Source organism: Sorghum bicolor, chromosome 5 (assembly GCF_000003195.3).
Source record: "Sorghum bicolor cultivar BTx623 chromosome 5, Sorghum_bicolor_NCBIv3, whole genome shotgun sequence".
In the NCBI taxonomy this organism is placed as follows: domain Eukaryota; kingdom Viridiplantae; phylum Streptophyta; class Magnoliopsida; order Poales; family Poaceae; genus Sorghum; species Sorghum bicolor.
This window is the reverse complement of record NC_012874.2, coordinates 55,077,632-55,095,316: the sequence shown is the minus strand read 5'-3', so window position 1 is coordinate 55,095,316 and position 17,685 is coordinate 55,077,632.

Here is a 17,685-nt window from a genome sequence, read left to right as displayed (position 1 = left end):
TGTAACTAGTCTTATGAAGACATGTATCATATATTCATGTTTGTATATATACCTTGATTTCATTTTTTCCTACTACATAAACAACAGGTGACGTTGGAAATTTAGAAGTATACATATGTCTAGAGAACTCTCAGTTTTTTCAAATATTATATGAAGGCGGTAGTTAATTTAGATAAATATTTAGTGGTACTTTTTTTGTTATTATTTTTATAGTGGCAAAAATGAGAATTATTTTTTTATGTAAATTTGAAGGTCATTTTAGATTATTTTTATAATAGCACAGGTGCATATCACTTGTACCTAGAAACTCTGTACAAGCGGTTCGTAACCCATTTGTATAGGTGTTTTTTAGAACCGTCAGTGCTAAGGGCCAGTGGAAATAGATATTTCCACTAGCGGCCAGTGGAAATAGATTTCCATAAGTGGTTCAGTTAATCTAACCGCCAATAAAAATATTTATCTATAGAATTATAATCGAGTTTTAAAAGTAATATAAAAATTTTATTCCCAAGTGAGGCTCATTGGCAAGTCTTGCATTTTTTCGTGTAATATCGCATGCTTCGCGGCCGGCAAGATTCGAACCCACACACCCTCTCTCTCACGCGTAGCCTCCTCTATCACTCCATCCATCACTCATTTTTGTCTATATTAGACTTTGGTTGCCCACATATTATCCTAAACTGAGCATATATTGACTGTTTGAGGCCCTAAACAAATTCAAATGAAAATATTATCAACTATACAGTTTCATAACTTTTCAAGATCTACAACACTTTTATATTGGTGGTTCCTCCATCTGTGGTTGTTACAAAAAATGAATTTCAAATTTGACAAATTCGACCGTAGTTTTCGATGACAAGATGATTTCAAATCAAAAAGTTATCAACTATAAAGTTTCATAACTTTTTGAGATCTACAACTTTTATTTAGTAGCTTTTTCATACGAGATCATTTAAAAAACTCAAAAAATCAATTTTAAATTATTTCTACAGGACGCCACTAGAAATCTAATTTTTAGTAGCGGTTTCTTAAGAAAAACGTCTATAAAAATATATGATTTCTAGTGGCAGTTTTGGTAGGAAAACCGCCTGTGCAAATCCATTTTTACTAGTGGTTCACTTAAGAGAACCGCCAATGGAAATGCACCATTTGCATTGGCGGTTTTCTTTGTTTCCACTAGCGGTTTTTTAGTTGGGCCCTCCGATTTCATTTCATAGGTGTTTTTTAATTGAAACCGCCTGTAAAAAGGAATCTCCACCGTCAGCGTAGAGATTTTCTATACTAGTGTATTTTATATGCAAATCAGGACACTTGATCTATTCAAAATATCGGTGAGAGAAGAAAACATGTACTCCCTTTTTTCCAAATAAGTTTTGTTTGTAAACATGAATATTCGTACCAACCTTTTCCTTTTTTTGCAAAAGATTGTGGGTACACATGACCAGGTTGGCGGTTGGCCGGCGCGACAAAACGATGAAAGTGGCCAGATTTTAGTGGCCTGAATTCTTTGACACGTTGGAATTGAAGTAGCGGAGGAAGATAATACATTTATTATCTGAATCTATCAGTAGAACCAAGAGTATTGTGGCTTAACAGTAAGGCCCTGTTTAGTTCCCTACATAAAATTTTTTCATCCATCCCATCAAATCTTTGGACACATGCATGAAACATTAAATATAGATAAAAAATAAACTCATTACACAGTTTGGTTGAAAATCGCGAGACGAATCTTTTAAGCCTAGTTACTCTATGATTAGACTTAAGTGCTACAGTAACCCACATGTGCTAATGACAGATTAATTATACTTAATAGATTTGGTTTCCTGACGAGTTATGTAATTTGTTTTTTTATTAGTTTCTAAAAATCTCTCTCGACATACTTACGACACATCCGATGTGACACCCAAAAAATTTTCATCTCCAATCAAAAATCTAAACAGGGCCTAAAACAAACAAGGGTACCGGCAGTCAACCGGTCCGGAACCGACAGGATTCCCTAGGTCAAGTCGTCGAGAAAGAGGGAAAAGGATCTGGGCGGCCTACGCAGGTACACGTACGTACGTTACATCACATGCATGCATGGCTCAAAGTGAAACCGTACCGTACGTACGTAGTACTTGTGTAGATGCAAGGATCGCAATCGTATAGTAGATCGATGTGTACACGGTACACGTACGATGAATGAGTGGATAGCGCCAGGCTGTCTGCTGGTCGGTCTCGGTACGGTCTCTCTCGTGCTGCTGGGTATGTGTCGATCATAGGTTGGGATCCGCAGTCCATCCATGCTGCTCTTCAATTCGGTCGTCGGTCGGTGATTTGTTTATTGCTCTTGTCACAGGAGTATGTGTTGTGCTATGCTCCCTCGATATATGATTTAGAAATTATTTTTAAAAAAGATTTAAATTGTGGTTTCTATATTGAAGAGAGAGTGTATTTAAGAAGAGTACATTGATTATTTTCCACCAGAGATATGAGCATCAGTGTACTGTATTATAAGCATAGGAGGAAAATAATCTCAGTAGGTACACAATGTGTAGCACCTAATAGCGTGTTTGGTTTCCTGCTCAGCGGAGTCCGGCTCGCAAATACTGCTACTTAGGCTGGGCAAGGATAGTTATATTATTGTTTGATTCACTGATGAATCTGCAGAACCAGATGAGTAGAGTGTTTGGTTGGTTGGCTACACCAGTGTGTATCATATTAAATTGAAATGGTAGAACAAGTACTAAGGCCTTGTTTAGTTTGCGAAAATTTTTGTGTTTCGCTACTGTAGTACTTTTGGTTTTATTTGGCAATTATTATTCAATTATAGACTAACTAGACTCAAAAGATTCGTCTCGCAAATTACAGGTAAACTGTGCAATTAGCTATCTTTTTTATGTATATTTAATACTTCATGCATATGCCGCAAGATTTGATGTAACGGGAAATCTTGAAAAAATTTGGAAACTAAACAAGGCCTAAGATAATATTTATTTTGTTTGAATCAATTGTATACTAGTTAATTTTATCATGTTAAGCCTTAATCAAATTGAATATATACGTACTATTGTACCCTAAAACATGCTAATTATTTGCTAATACCATATTTTTTACTTACTAACACGCCGCATCCCGAAAGTCTAGATATGGAGAAACAGAGCTTATTTCATATCCCAGAAGCCTGGCTCGCGAGATCCTTCGTGCATCCTTCCAAACGCACGAAAATTGTATCCCTAGAGCCTAGCTAGTGCATATATATGCGGGCTACATCTAGCGTGCGCAGGGGGAGATGAAGAATTTGTGTCATGGCTATTTTAAGGAGAGGCTGGAGGTTGAAGATGAACTTCCAGGGCATTGATGATTTAAATAGCGCGCGAAATTAACGCTATAGCGTCGCTATAGCGGCCACCGACAACTGGCGCGACGATATCATCCATTTTCACGCTAAACGCGCTTTTGGCGCTAAAGCGCGCTATAGCGCCGCTAAACACGTTTAGCGCCATAGTGGCGCTAATGTCCCGCTTTTCATGTTTCGCTGGCTGGTATCAAAAAATCGTTGACCCAGTCGAATTTAGCCCAATTAGGGCCCATCTTCGTCGCTATTCCAGGCCATCTGGACGAGTGCAAACCCTACAACGCTTGGTCACGTACACATCTCTCCTCTGACCTCTCCCTTGCGGCGGCGGCTAGGATACGGCGATTGAAAGGCGGCGGCTTGCCGGCAAGGTGACGGTAGCAGGTGAGGGACAGGCGGAGGCAAGGCTACGGCGGCAGCGGAGGTACGGGAGGAGGCAAGGCTGCGGCGGCGGCTTGGGAGCTGGGCGACGTCGGGTGAGGGACGGCAGGAGGCGGCGCTACTACCGCGGTTAGGCACCAGGGCACCTGAGGTTTCTGCGACCTGCGTGCTACCTCGTCAAGAAGCCCAACAATGTCGGAACCAGATGGCATTGCACCGGCGCAAACCCTAGGCAAGTTTCCTTTCCCCTGTTCTTCTCCCCTGTTCTTCTTTTACAGCAATGACTGAGCAATTAATCCATGTGATGAATTGACATGTGTAGATGACAGATCACTGGATAAAAGATGGGAATCGGTTTTGTGTTATTTATTTGTTGCAAGAACAGAAATAGACAATCAGTACAAGTTTTGATTGCTTGCACGATTTGGTACACACAATTGTGTTGTGGACAGACAATTGTTTAATTGTTCAGTACTTAGTCAAATAGTTTAATAATTTAATTGTTATGTGAATTTCTAATTGTCATGCTTAAATCTATAAGATCAAGAACCCCATAATATTGTCATGCTTCATTAAACACTTAAACTGTTTATTGTTTAATAATTCTGTCAACTTGGTTTAGTTGTTTTATAATTCTGTCAACTGGTACTGTCAACTTGCCTAGAGCCAACAGAAGTAGATCCAGAGAATGAGGGAGAAACTGGAGCTGGAGGATCATCACAGGGAACTGCAGCTGCACCTCAAAGAGAAGAAACAAGGAGGAGAGGATCCAGGAATAAGAAGAGGAAGAGGTTGATCCCTAGTTCTTTAGAGGAAAAAGTCCAAATTACTCCCCTTAGGTTTAGCATATGTCTAGATTACCCCCTAAACTTACATTTGGTTCAATTTATTCCCTCCAACTATTTCAGTTGGTATAGTTTACCCCTTAACATGATTTGTTATTTCTATTTTTCACATAATAGTTGAGTTTTAATATCAAATTTTGTGATATGATGGAGAACATCATAAGTTATGTTAGAAAAAAATATATCTTAATTTTTTACCAAAATTTTAATAGCTTAGGAAATTTAAAAATAAATTAACAGTAGAGATACAATATCATATAAAACATAATGATGAAAAAATTATGGTTCATTTTCTAACAGAAAATACAATGTCCTCTATCACCTTACAAAATTTGAATCTAAAATATAATTTGTGCATAGAGAAACAAAAAATAAGAAAAAAACTTTTTAAGGTGTTAGTTGGACCAACTTAAATAGTTGGAGGGAGTAAATTAAACCAAATGTTAGTTTAGGAGGTTGTTTGGACTAGGTCAAACTTGGAGGGAGTAATATGGACTTTTTTCTTCTTTAGAAGATGAAGAGCAATCTGCCCCATCTTCTGATGGAGAAGAAGACACTGCAATGCATCCTTATTTCAGTTCTGATCTTGGTTCAGATTCAGAAGGACAACACAGTGGCTGAACAATGATTGCACTTACCAGTTACCATTACCACTAATGTTTATGTTGTTATGCAGTACTGCAGTATGCACTGGTTATGCATTGAACTGTTCTTGTGGTTAGCTCTTAGCTGGATAAGTGGTCAGGTCATGAGATGAACTTATTTGTTGTGCACTTGTTGTTGGGCACTTGTGGAATTGTTCTTTCTGGATTTATGGTTATGTTATGCAGCATTTATGCTTATGTTAATAACTATGATTCTGTGAAACACTTGTGTTTTGAGTTTTGACTTGTTGCTGGTTGTTTGGTTTGCACTTCCTGCTGAAATGTTAATTAGCGTTGATAGCGGCAGCACGCTATGGCGTATTGCAGCCGCTATAGCATGCGCTAAAGCATCTATAGCGCTTGAAATAGGCTTACGCGAAATGAAATAGCCCGCGATCAAAAACATGGGAAAAAAACTCACATTATTTGCACAAATCATCTTGCTAGTTTTCTTCGATGTGGCCAGTAGGTTAAAAAGTGACACAAAATTACCCAATTAACCTTTATATTTTCTAAAAAACAAAAATGAAATGAAAAGTATGGGTCTAGGTCTACATATTTTGTTAGTGTCCCTAGCTATTCGGTACTTCAGTGCATTTCCCTCGACCTTTTCTTTTTCCACCATTTGATATGTCTCCATGTAGAAGATCCATGTTTTTACCAACCACCATAAAACTCTTGTAGAATGTTTATACATACATATAACATAAATTAGTTTTTTTTAGCGAATGGTAGGAGCCAAGGAGGGATTGTATTAAAACTTGGCACAATACGTTCTCAAATTATGCATGAAAAATTCTAAAATAAAATATATGCAATACTGTATTCAGATTGTTCCATTGTACTCTTCTCTAGTAAGTTTCCTCAATGTAAAACAAATTCCTGTACAACATCGAAATTGAAGTTTAGTCATTATGCTGAATCCAATGATCAACAACCCCAAAATGGACATGCCACAAGATGCAACATTCCAAAACCAGTCCAAAATGCAAATGAAGTATTGAAAGAACATCGACGGTTGCATTTTGTACAACAAAGGCAGCGATTCATCATCTCTAACCAATGATTGGATTCACCGTGTATGTCTGATTTTCTCTCCGCGACCATTGACAATAATAATAATAAGATTAATGACTTGAAGTTACTGTTCTCATGGTGAGTGCTCAGGAGCTAGCACTCCCCTCTCTTTGTAGATAATCCATGTCTGTCACTATAAAATTTTGTGTGAATTAGTTTATTTTTTAAGAAAACATCCCTTACATTGACGAGCAACAACGGCACTTTCTAGATCTCTTATGATCTTGTGGCAATTAATAATTATAAAACATCTTAGAAGAGACTTCCTATGTCAGAGATCGACTTTTTTTAACCATCTAGTCCAAGTGTAAAGTCAACAATGAGCGAGTAAAGGCTCAATAGCCGAGAGAGATGGAGTCAAATTTTGCAAAGTCAACAGTGAACTCACCTATAACATACTATATAATAGAATCGTGGAACTTTAGATACTGTATATAATTTGAATTGGCCACATGACCCAAACTATTACTACGCGTAGGAGTATTGGTGTGCATTGCAGTCGCAGCAATAGCCGAGAGAGATGGAGTCAAATTTTGCAAAGTCAACAGTAAACTCACCTATAACATACTATAGCCTTGTTTAGTTTCCAAAAAGTTTTGCAAAATTTTTCAGATTCTCCATCACATCGAATCTTTAGACGCATGTATGGAGTATTAAATATAGACGAAAATAAAAACTAATTGCCCAGTTTGGTCGGAATTGACGAGTCGAATCTTTTGAGCCTAGTTATTTTATGATTGGACAATATTTTTCAAATACAAACGAAAGTGCTACAGTGTCGATTTTGTAAAATTTTTTGGAACTAAACAAGGCCTATATAATAGAATCGTGGAACTTTAGATACTGTATATAATTTGAATTGGCCACATGACCCAAACTATTACTACGCGTAGGAGTATTGGTGTGCATTGCAGTCGCAGCAACCCTACTGCGTGCACCATACATACATAACGAACAGAGGTCTGAGTAGGCCCTGTTTGATTTAGACCCTTAATTTTACGCCTTGTTGGTTTACATGATAATAAGCTATGGCAGAAAATACTTTTGTCTAATTTGTTGTGAGAGAAAAATATTACTGAATATTCAGCCGATAAGCTCAAAACTATTTATTATTTTATTATGAGAGAAAAACAATACTGATGACATTGAGCGCACGGCAGCTGCTCCAATGAGCGTGCATGGTAGGTGATGTGAACCCACTAGGGTTTTCGCCTGATCTTTCGATGAGAGGCGCTGGATAACTCGATTAGTGAATGGAGATGACGTTCACGGCCCGACTACAGCCCTCAAGACTGCGCCTTAGCAACCGATACACCGCCTCCAATGGCTGTCACGATCTTGTGGAGCGCAACACCCGGCCACTAGGGCACTCGTCCTGCAAGCAATCGAAGAACCAGCAAGAACAAGTAGAACAAGTACTAAATTACCAGATGTAAATGAAGGTTTCAAACTCAATCTCTAATGAAGTGGGGTTTCGAAAACAAGAAGACGGGCGGCTGGATCAGCACGTGCGCTTACAAGCAAGTAGCGAAGGCTAAACTTTATCTAATCAAAACCCAGTTGTTCATGGCGGCTCTAGATGTAAATAAATAGAGGGGAGGACGACCAAAGGGGTGCTAGAGTCGTCCTCCAACCCTAGGACGCGTCCCTAATGGACTCAACTTGATACATGGGCCATTGGTCCAAAATAGGGTGACGCAGCACCAAAACAGAAAAAGGTGTCGGCACGAAAACAAGGACTGCGCCCGACTCATAAGCCGCATTGATATGTGGTTGGACCCATTGGAAAGTAGACTTCATGAGCTTTCCAACAAGTATAGGAACGTCCCAGTTGGAGTCCATATGACGCCGTGGTGATCCATACAAGTTAGAGTTATTTTCCAGTCCGAATCCAACTCCCAAAACGTGTTGGGTTTGGACTCTTTGTTTCCTTGCTTTAGAAACGACGTGGTAACTTGACAGACGATGTTGTGGAGGCTTGGACCTGATCTCCAATCACCTTTGTTAAGTTATCACTCTTCCCATATGCAATCAGCCCTTGAAGTTGGTGTTGCCTCAAATTCTGAATGCAGTTGAACCTTCCCTTGCTGATCTTGTCCATTATTCCTGAGCAACACCAAAGTGCACGTGTCTCCATTGTCTAAATATGATTGACAAGAGTTTAAAGCTGAACTTACTTGAAGGTTGAGTTGACGGGCACGAGCACGAGTAAGAGGACCAGCTATAGGTTGTGTCGGAGAGGATGTAGGATATGTATCGCTGGTGGATGTAGGATATGTATCGCTGGTGGATGTAGGATATGTATCGCTGGTGTTGATGTCCTCATCATCCTCCCTTTCTTGCATTTGAGTCGTCCTCGACTCAAGCTCATCTTCCTCACCCAAATAAGGCTTCAAATCTTTGTCTAGTAGTTCTTGCACTTGTCGCTGAATTTCCTTTGTTTCCTCCGGGTTTGTCCTGTATGGTGCACGATTTGGCAAAACTGATCCAGGAATAAGATCAATTTGGTGCTCAATCCCGCGTAGTGGAGGCAGCCCCGCTGGTACATCACTTGGAAACACATCAGAATACTCCTGCAAAACGTTAGCAACAGCAGGGGGCAAAGAACATTGCATATCCTCAACTGAAATCAAAGTATCCTTGCATATCAAAGCATAAGCAACAGAAGTGGATGCATTGAACTCATTAATATCTGATTTGGTAGCTATCATACAACGTCCTTTCAGTTTTATCTCATCTTTGTTACCAATTACAGATTTATCATTTTTATTGCTCTTGCTCTTTGCTTTAGTAGCCCTAGCAACATCAGTTTGCATAATAGTTTCAGGGGACATAGGATGCAACACAATTTTGCGATCATGGTATAGAAAAGAATACTGATTTGATCTACCATGATGCATAGAATCTCTATCAAATTGCCAAGGTCTACCTAGCAGAATGTTACAAGCTTGCATAGGCACAACATCACATTCAACAATATCTTTGTAGGATCCGATGGAAAAAATAATTCTCACAAGTCTAGTTACCTTTGCCTTACCACTGTTGTTCAGCCATTGGATGTAGTAGGGATGCGGGTGTGGTTTGGTGTTGAGGGCAAGCTTCTGCACCATATCGCTGCTTGCCAAGTTGTTGCAGCTACCTCCATCAATGATCATGCGACAAGAACGCTCTTTGATGACACACTTTGTTTGGAATAAAATGTGTCGCTGATTTTGTTCCGCCATCTCCATTTGTGCACTAAGCACTCGCTGCACGATCAAGCTCTCATAGTGGTCCACTTCACCTGCATTAATATGTTCTTCTATTTGATCTTCATTACCTGCATGGTCAGTCGCAAGCAGTGCAAGTGTATCCTCATCAAAATCACTAGCAGATGAGTACTCACCATCATCCCTGACAATCATAACTCGCTCGTTTGGACAGTCACGCATCATGTGCCCATATCCCTTGCACCGGTGACATTGTATGTTGCTTGTTCTACCCGTCGATGCCACGGATGAAGTACTCGCAGCAGGCTTTTGCATCGTCTTCGCAACTGAATTGGTGGGGGCAGCTCGAGTCTTGTCACTAGATGATGGAGTAGAAATACGTGTAGATGGAGTTGAAGCCACGCGTTGCTGCCATGAATTAGCCTTCCCTGCAGAAATATTACTCCTTGCGCTAGCACGTCGTCCCTGCACTTCCCTTTCAGCTTTACAAGCAAGATGAAACAAACGGGTTACGTTAGTATAATCTTTATAAGCAAGAATGTCCTGGATTTCACGATTTAACCCGCCCAAAAATCTAGCCATAGCAGGTTCTTCTTCCTCCTCTAAATTACATCGCAGCATACCCATTTGTAATTCCTGATAATATTCTTCTACACTTTTAGCACCTTGTCTCAATTGCTGCAACTTATTAATCATGTCACGTGCATAGTAAGAAGGAACAAATCTAGCCCTCATGACTTGTTTCAACGCATTCCAAGTTCTAGGTATGTTATTAGGATTTTTCTTGCCATGTTCTATCCACCAAACGGAAGCAAAATCGGTGAACTCACTAGTAGCAGCCCTAACACGTGTATCCTCAGGGAATTCATGACATGTAAACTTTTGGTCAACAGCAATCTCCCAAGTAATGTATGCATCAGGGTCATATTTACCATCAAAAGGAGGTATTTTAAATTTAATCTTACTGAAAGCATCATTATTATTGTGTACCTCGCGTCGGTGGTGGCCACCCATACCTCTACGGGTGTGACGTAGGTGACGTCGATGATGAGTGTCTTGATCATCTCGTTCCGTATCAGCAGTGTAATCATCATCATAATTGCCATCCACTCGGTCTTCCTCCTTGTTTTCTTCCTTATGCTTCTCTTTGTCCATTGTGTGGAAAGCATCAAATCGCCTTAGGAGAGCACCAAGGCTTTTGTCCACACTAGCAACGGATTCCTCCAAACTTGTGAGCTTGTTGTTTGTGGCAATCTGCGTAGCCTCCAACTGTCCCAGCTTTTCATTTGTCACCTGCAAGTCGTTATCAAGTCCCTCTGTGTGCAGCTTCACTTTCCTTTCAAAATGTTGTATGATGCCCTTAGTGCGAGGTGTAAGTGGTGTTTCGTTACCATCATCTGCCCCTGGCATGGTTCAAAGACAAAGACAACAAAAAGGCAAGTGAAGAAATAAAAGCCCTACAACTACTAGGATGTAGCTACAGCAAGTCGCTCACACTCAACCTGTAACACAAGTTCTTACCAATTCTTACCTTGCTTGACAGGAGGGGTCGTCTGCCAACAAGTGTACCGCAATGGACGAAGTGTATCGGTGCTGCAGCACAAGACCTGTCAAGCTGTAGAGTATGTGGAGCTATAGGTGGGCTGAAACAAGGAACGAACTAGCACCACGTTAGTTATAAAAGCGAGCTGAATAAACGCTCAACGGTGGTACTGTGCTGGTCCTAGCCTAGACCGTGCTAGAGACGCGAGCCTGGACACAAAAGGAAAACACAGCACACCACTAGAAACAAAATGAGCAGCCCTACTGGAAACAAAAGGAACAACAATCCCCTTTTTTTGATTTTTTTTTCTTTTTTCTTCTTTCTTTCTTTCTTTTTTTTTCTTTATTTTTTTTTCTTTCTCTTTTATTTTTTTTGGGAACCTCAAAACCTGATTATATAAACGAAATAGTACAAAATATCACTTCACCACTCTCACCCTCTCACTAGAGTAAGGCTGAACCTCAAAATTCAATATATCTAGCACAAGTATGAAGTGCTATCTTTCCTTTTGGATCACGTTGATGGAAACGCAGAATAGACCAACAAGTGGCTGCACCTATTATCAAGATCTACTCAAATTCCAACCCACAATAGATTGGACGCAGTTGTGACTAGATGGTGACAAGAACTCAAAACTCTAAAGGACTAAACTAAAACCAGCACTGGACACGACCGAAGCAAACACTCATTCAACCAGCCCTAACTAAGTAGTACTAGCCACGGCACAAAGGATTTATAGGATTATGGAAAACAAATCTGCTATATTTTTTGTCTTTTTTTTGGACTATAGGAAAAACAAACACGAAGAATTGGAAATCTCTCACCGATAAACCTTGCTCTGATTACCAACTGATGTGAACCCACTAGGGTTTTCGCCTGATCTTTCGATGAGAGGCGCTGGATAACTCGATTAGTGAATGGAGATGACGTTCACGGCCCGACTACAGCCCTCAAGACTGCGCCTTAGCAACCGATACACCGCCTCCAATGGCTGTCACGATCTTGTGGAGCGCAACACCCGGCCACTAGGGCACTCGTCCTGCAAGCAATCGAAGAACCAGCAAGAACAAGTAGAACAAGTACTAAATTACCAGATGTAAATGAAGGTTTCAAACTCAATCTCTAATGAAGTGGGGTTTCGAAAACAAGAAGACGGGCGGCTGGATCAGCACGCGCGCTTACAAGCAAGTAGCGAAGGCTAAACTTTATCTAATCAAAACCCAGTTGTTCATGGCGGCTCTAGATGTAAATAAATAGAGGGGAGGACGACCAAAGGGGTGCTAGAGTCGTCCTCCAACCCTAGGACGCGTCCCTAATGGACTCAACTTGATACATGGGCCATTGGTCCAAAATAGGGTGACGCAGCACCAAAACAGAAAAAGGTGTCGGCACGAAAACAAGGACTGCGCCCGACTCATAAGCCGCATTGATATGTGGTTGGACCCATTGGAAAGTAGACTTCATGAGCTTTCCAACAAGTATAGGAACGTCCCAGTTGGAGTCCATATGACGCCGTGGTGATCCATACAAGTTAGAGTTATTTTCCAGTCCGAATCCAACTCCCAAAACGTGTTGGGTTTGGACTCTTTGTTTCCTTGCTTTAGAAATGACGTGGTAACTTGACAGAGGATGTTGTGGAGGCTTGGACCTGATCTCCAATCACCTTTGTTAAGTTATCACTCTTCCCATATGCAATCAGCCCTTGAAGTTGGTGTTGCCTCAAATTCTGAATGCAGTTGAACCTTCCCTTGCTGATCTTGTCCATTATTCCTGAGCAACACCAAAGTGCACGTGTCTCCATTGTCTAAATATGATTGACAAGAGTTTAAAGCTGAACTTACTTGAAGGTTGAGTTGACGGGCACGAGCACGAGTAAGAGGACCAGCTATAGGTTGTGTCGGAGAGGATGTAGGATATGTATCGCTGGTGGATGTAGGATATGTATCGCTGGTGGATGTAGGATATGTATCGCTGGTGTTGATGTCCTCATCAGTAGGCTCGGGCGCGACGATGTTATGGATCTGGCAATGTGGATCCAACAGTGTGGAGCGAGTCAGTGCCGAGCTCAAGGCGTGGTGGCTCCTCCGGTGAGTGCATCGGGCTGAGCGGACCTTGATAGTGGATCCGGTGAGGAAGGGAGCTAAGCAGAGTCGTTTGGTCTTTGCTCCTCTAATGACTATTACTGTAGTTTATAGATCCAAACAGATAGGGACTAAAGTTTAGACTTTTAGTCTTTAGCGACCAACCAGACTGAGACTTATCAGCCAAGTCAGTCTGATATAAAATAATATTTTTTTTTCTCATAATAAATCAATATTATTATTAGAAAAAAGTAGCTTGCCGAACATCCTTCACTTTTATGGTGGGTCAAGCAAGCTGAGACTAACAGACATTTACACCTATTTACTTGAGATATTAGTCAATAATACTTTGTGCCATAACAAACAAGGCGCGGCTGGCCCTTGACGATCTGCATCGTGGACCTATATCCATCGGTGAGTACCTGACACATCGACACTCGTAGAGTGAAGTAGCCCCGCGCGAAGATGATCGATCACAGCTTAACTAACATCAGTATATATAAAAAAAAACTAACGTCCGGCCGACCAATGCAATGCAACCCGCCAGCGGGGCCCGCAGGCAGTAGCAAAAAGAATCTCAGTGAGTGTCACATCGTGACGACGCCTGCTTGATTGCGACGTTAATATATGGCGCAAAGTCAATGGCGTTACCATAGTTATGATTTTGATTAAAAAATGTAGCCTCCTCACACGAATATGAAATTGGGTAAGTGAGGTATGCCAGATCGTCACTCGTTACGCGTGTCTATGGTTGACACTTTTTTCAACATAAACCTTTTTTTTGGGAGAAATAAACAAAGGACAAATACTGTTCTAGAAATTAAATTAGAGATATGACACAGTTTATATGCTAAAACTAAGTCGCTATTATTATATTATTATAATATATGTTTTTAAAAATGATTATGATGTCCGTTGTCTCCTCTTACAGAACTTAAAATTAAGACTCAATTCGTATATGGAAATAAAGACAAGTGTGGAAGGTTAAACGGAACTAAATAAAATGGTCAGAGAAAGTAAATCAAATAAGTTGCTAGTTTTGAGATATACTGTAAAGCACTAAGAATGTCTCCAACAACATACCCATAAGCTGACCCATACCCAAAATGGGTGGTGCATAGTGATTTTAGGGCAAAAAAATCACTCTCCAACAAAACGGCTAAACACAATACGCATTTTGCGTTGGCTCCGACGAGAAAGGCAAATAAGTGCCTTATCTCCCTCTCTTTGCGTCTCTAGGATCAGAGCCCACCATGATCGGAGCAGGCCCACCACCACTGGAGCCGGCTCGCCGTGGTGGCCACGTAACGTGCCTCCACTGGCACCCGCCCCTGCTCGTCAGTTCCCGCCCGCCCCTCGTCGGTCCGCGTTGTTGGGGCTGGCCTGGATCTCGCCGGTCCGCGACGCCAAGGTTGGCCTGGATCTCACCAAGATGGAGAGAGCAGAGGGGTGCGGAGCGCCGACGGCTTCGACAGTGGTGGAGCAGAGGCCAACAGGAGTCGGAGTCAGAGTAGAGGGAGAGAGGGGATACGTCGATGGTGGGGAGGCGCAGGGCGGCAGCACTGGGCTCCGTCGGCTTCGAGCGTGTGTGTGCGGGGCGGGGCGGGACCAAAGCTCGGCGGTGGGGAAGGAAGGCTTGGCACTCGGTGCTCGGTGGGGAGGGAGGTAGCGACGGGTTTTGGGGCGGCTGCTGGTGCTCTGTTGAAGAAGGCGAGATTTGGGTCTTGGATCAATTCACTGTAACCTATACTATGGAATGGATCATGTTTAGGTTATATATGTTGTAGACGGTCTAAGCATGAGGTGAGTAATTTAGACTCTTTCGACTTGTTTTTTACGTTCCTTGTTACATCCCTAGCTAGAGTATAATCTGATCGACTTTCTATTCTTTCCGATGAATGCCTACTACACCTGATCCGTGGAATGAGCTAGGCCAATCCGCCACAATCTTTCTGATCATTGGCCGGCCGGGTGTGCATGAAAATGAATGATCCTTTTTACAGGCAGATCGATCGACGGGATTATTGGGGTTCATGCATGTGCTCTCACCAACTTGCCAGCTTCCAACCTTCTCCTGTCTCCCCTACTGCATCACACATCTTTCCATATTTATTTTAGTGGGACAACAACTGCAGTGCCATGGTGGTCTCTACTCCATTTTTATAGCGCTGGGACCCGCACAGCCAAAAATGTGGTAAAATGGAATAAACAATCCCAATGTCAGAGTATACTACTACCGGTTGCTTGGTTGCTTTTATAATATAACTGATGATTTGTAAAAAGCAGCTCTATGATAGCTTGGCAATTATGAACTACTCTCTCCATGCCTTAAGAAAGTTATTTTAGACATCAAAATAGTCTTAAAAAACAACTTTCACCGCTAATTTTTAATATATAATATTTATAAAGATATAGTCAATATATACTTTTATAAAACTACATTTGGAGATAAACCTACTTACATCACTTTCATTTCAAATTTAACCTAAAAAATTACAATTAAAATTTAAAATATTTGACTTAAGACAACTCAAAATGGCTTTCAACGTAGAGGGAGTATATATATATTATGAACTACCAGCTATTTAAGCTTCTCTATTATGTACTCCTTTTGTCCCACAAATAAATGCATTTCTTTGACTGCTACGATTCATGTTTGACCATTCGTCTTATTTAAATTTTTTGTGCAAATAATAAAATAAATAAATTACTATAAAAATATATCTAACAATAAATTAAGTCATGAAAAAATAAATAATATGTATTAAATTTTTTTTGAATAAAACGAACGGTCAAACATGAATTATAGAAGTCAAAGAAATGCAACTATTTGTGGGACGGAGGGAGTAGGAGTATGTTTGGGACTATTTCGCTCAAAAAATATAAAGCTATGATAGCACTTAGAGGCGTACTCCACAAACTCTATGTTTTTAATATAGTTTCTGGAGCAGTCCTAAATACTCTATATATATATACTCAGTGCATAATGAGTTAATAACCTTGGGTAGATTGATTAAAAAAAAGTAGATGCAAGGAGGAAGACCATTAGGAGTACACATACAATTATCTTGCAGTTTCCGCTTTATTTATTGACACCGTATAAAATAAATAAATAATGTAAATGTTACAGGCACGGCAAATGGCAGCGCAGATGTGTTATCATATACTGTACGGACAATGATGTGGATTATTTAAAGCAAACGTACTCTCTCCCTCCGTCTGTCGTTTTAAGTTTTCATGTCACAAATTTAATTAAATTTATAAAAATATATATATAAATTTATATCTCTAACTAAATTTATTAAAAAAACTAGATTTAAAAATCTTTTTAATGATACTACTTATGTACTTATAAGTATTAATATTTTTTAATATATATTTAATTAAAGTTGTTTCTGAAAAAAAACGATAATTATTTTGAGACGGAGGAGTATACTCCTACTTAGATGCTAGAAGTGTATGCACATGTTTTGCTCCTATAAAGAGTCGCTGTACTATTCTTGGGTGCACGAAAGACCTAGCAAGGCACACGAAATCTTGTAACCTTTTCCTGCGCGTTCTGGGCGAAAATAAAAGTTGCACGCAACCTTCTTCTTCTTCTTCTTCTTCTTCTTCTTTTTTTTAAAAAAAAAGCATGACTGAAAACAAAAAACACATCATCAGTCTCGTCTTTATTAAGACGTACATTCATTCTAAGACAAAGCTATCATAGTGTCAACAGGTGATGATGTGTAAGCCATCTAAGAATAAAGACATCATAATATAGACCAACAATTAAGTCATATTCAGATCTTATGGTCTAAAACTTAGTTAGGCTTTGTTTAGTTCACCCAAAAAACTAAAAAATTTCAAGATTTCACGTGACATCGAATTTTACGGCACATGCATGGAACATTAAATATAGATAAACATAAAAACTAATTGCACCGTTTACCTGTAAATCGCGAGACAAATCTTTTAAACCTAGTTACTCCATGATTGGACAATGTTTGTCAAATAAAAACGAAAGTGCTACAGTGTTAAAATCCAAAAACTTTTTGATCTAAACAAGACCTTAGTTAAATTTTATACTATGGACAAACAAGATGAGTATTATTGCTAATAAATAGCTCGGAAATTCTCATAGCTTTATTAGAGGAAAAAGAAAAGGAGGAGAAGAAAACAATCCCAGTTCCTCTGATGAAAAGAAGCACAAAATAGGAAGGTTCGACTTTTTATTGTAGCTCTAAATCACCTAAGACATACGAAGTGCGTCGTTTGTATGTGTAAAATATTCTACTCTTAATAATGATGCGCAAACCTTTTACGTATTCGAGAGAAAAGTGAGCACAGACATCCTTCTCTAGTTGAATCATAAGCATTCTTCTCTAGTTGACCAGGTTTTTGAGAAAAAAAGAAAGGAAGAGAATGACCGAAATCGATCCACTAGGTACCAATTTGCATCCAATGACACTTAATTTGTATTCCTAAACTTAAACTGGTAAAGAGCGCGCATTTTTTTTAAAAAATAAAGATTTATAATTAGTATAATTAGTTTTATTTGTATCTATATTTAATGTTATATATAT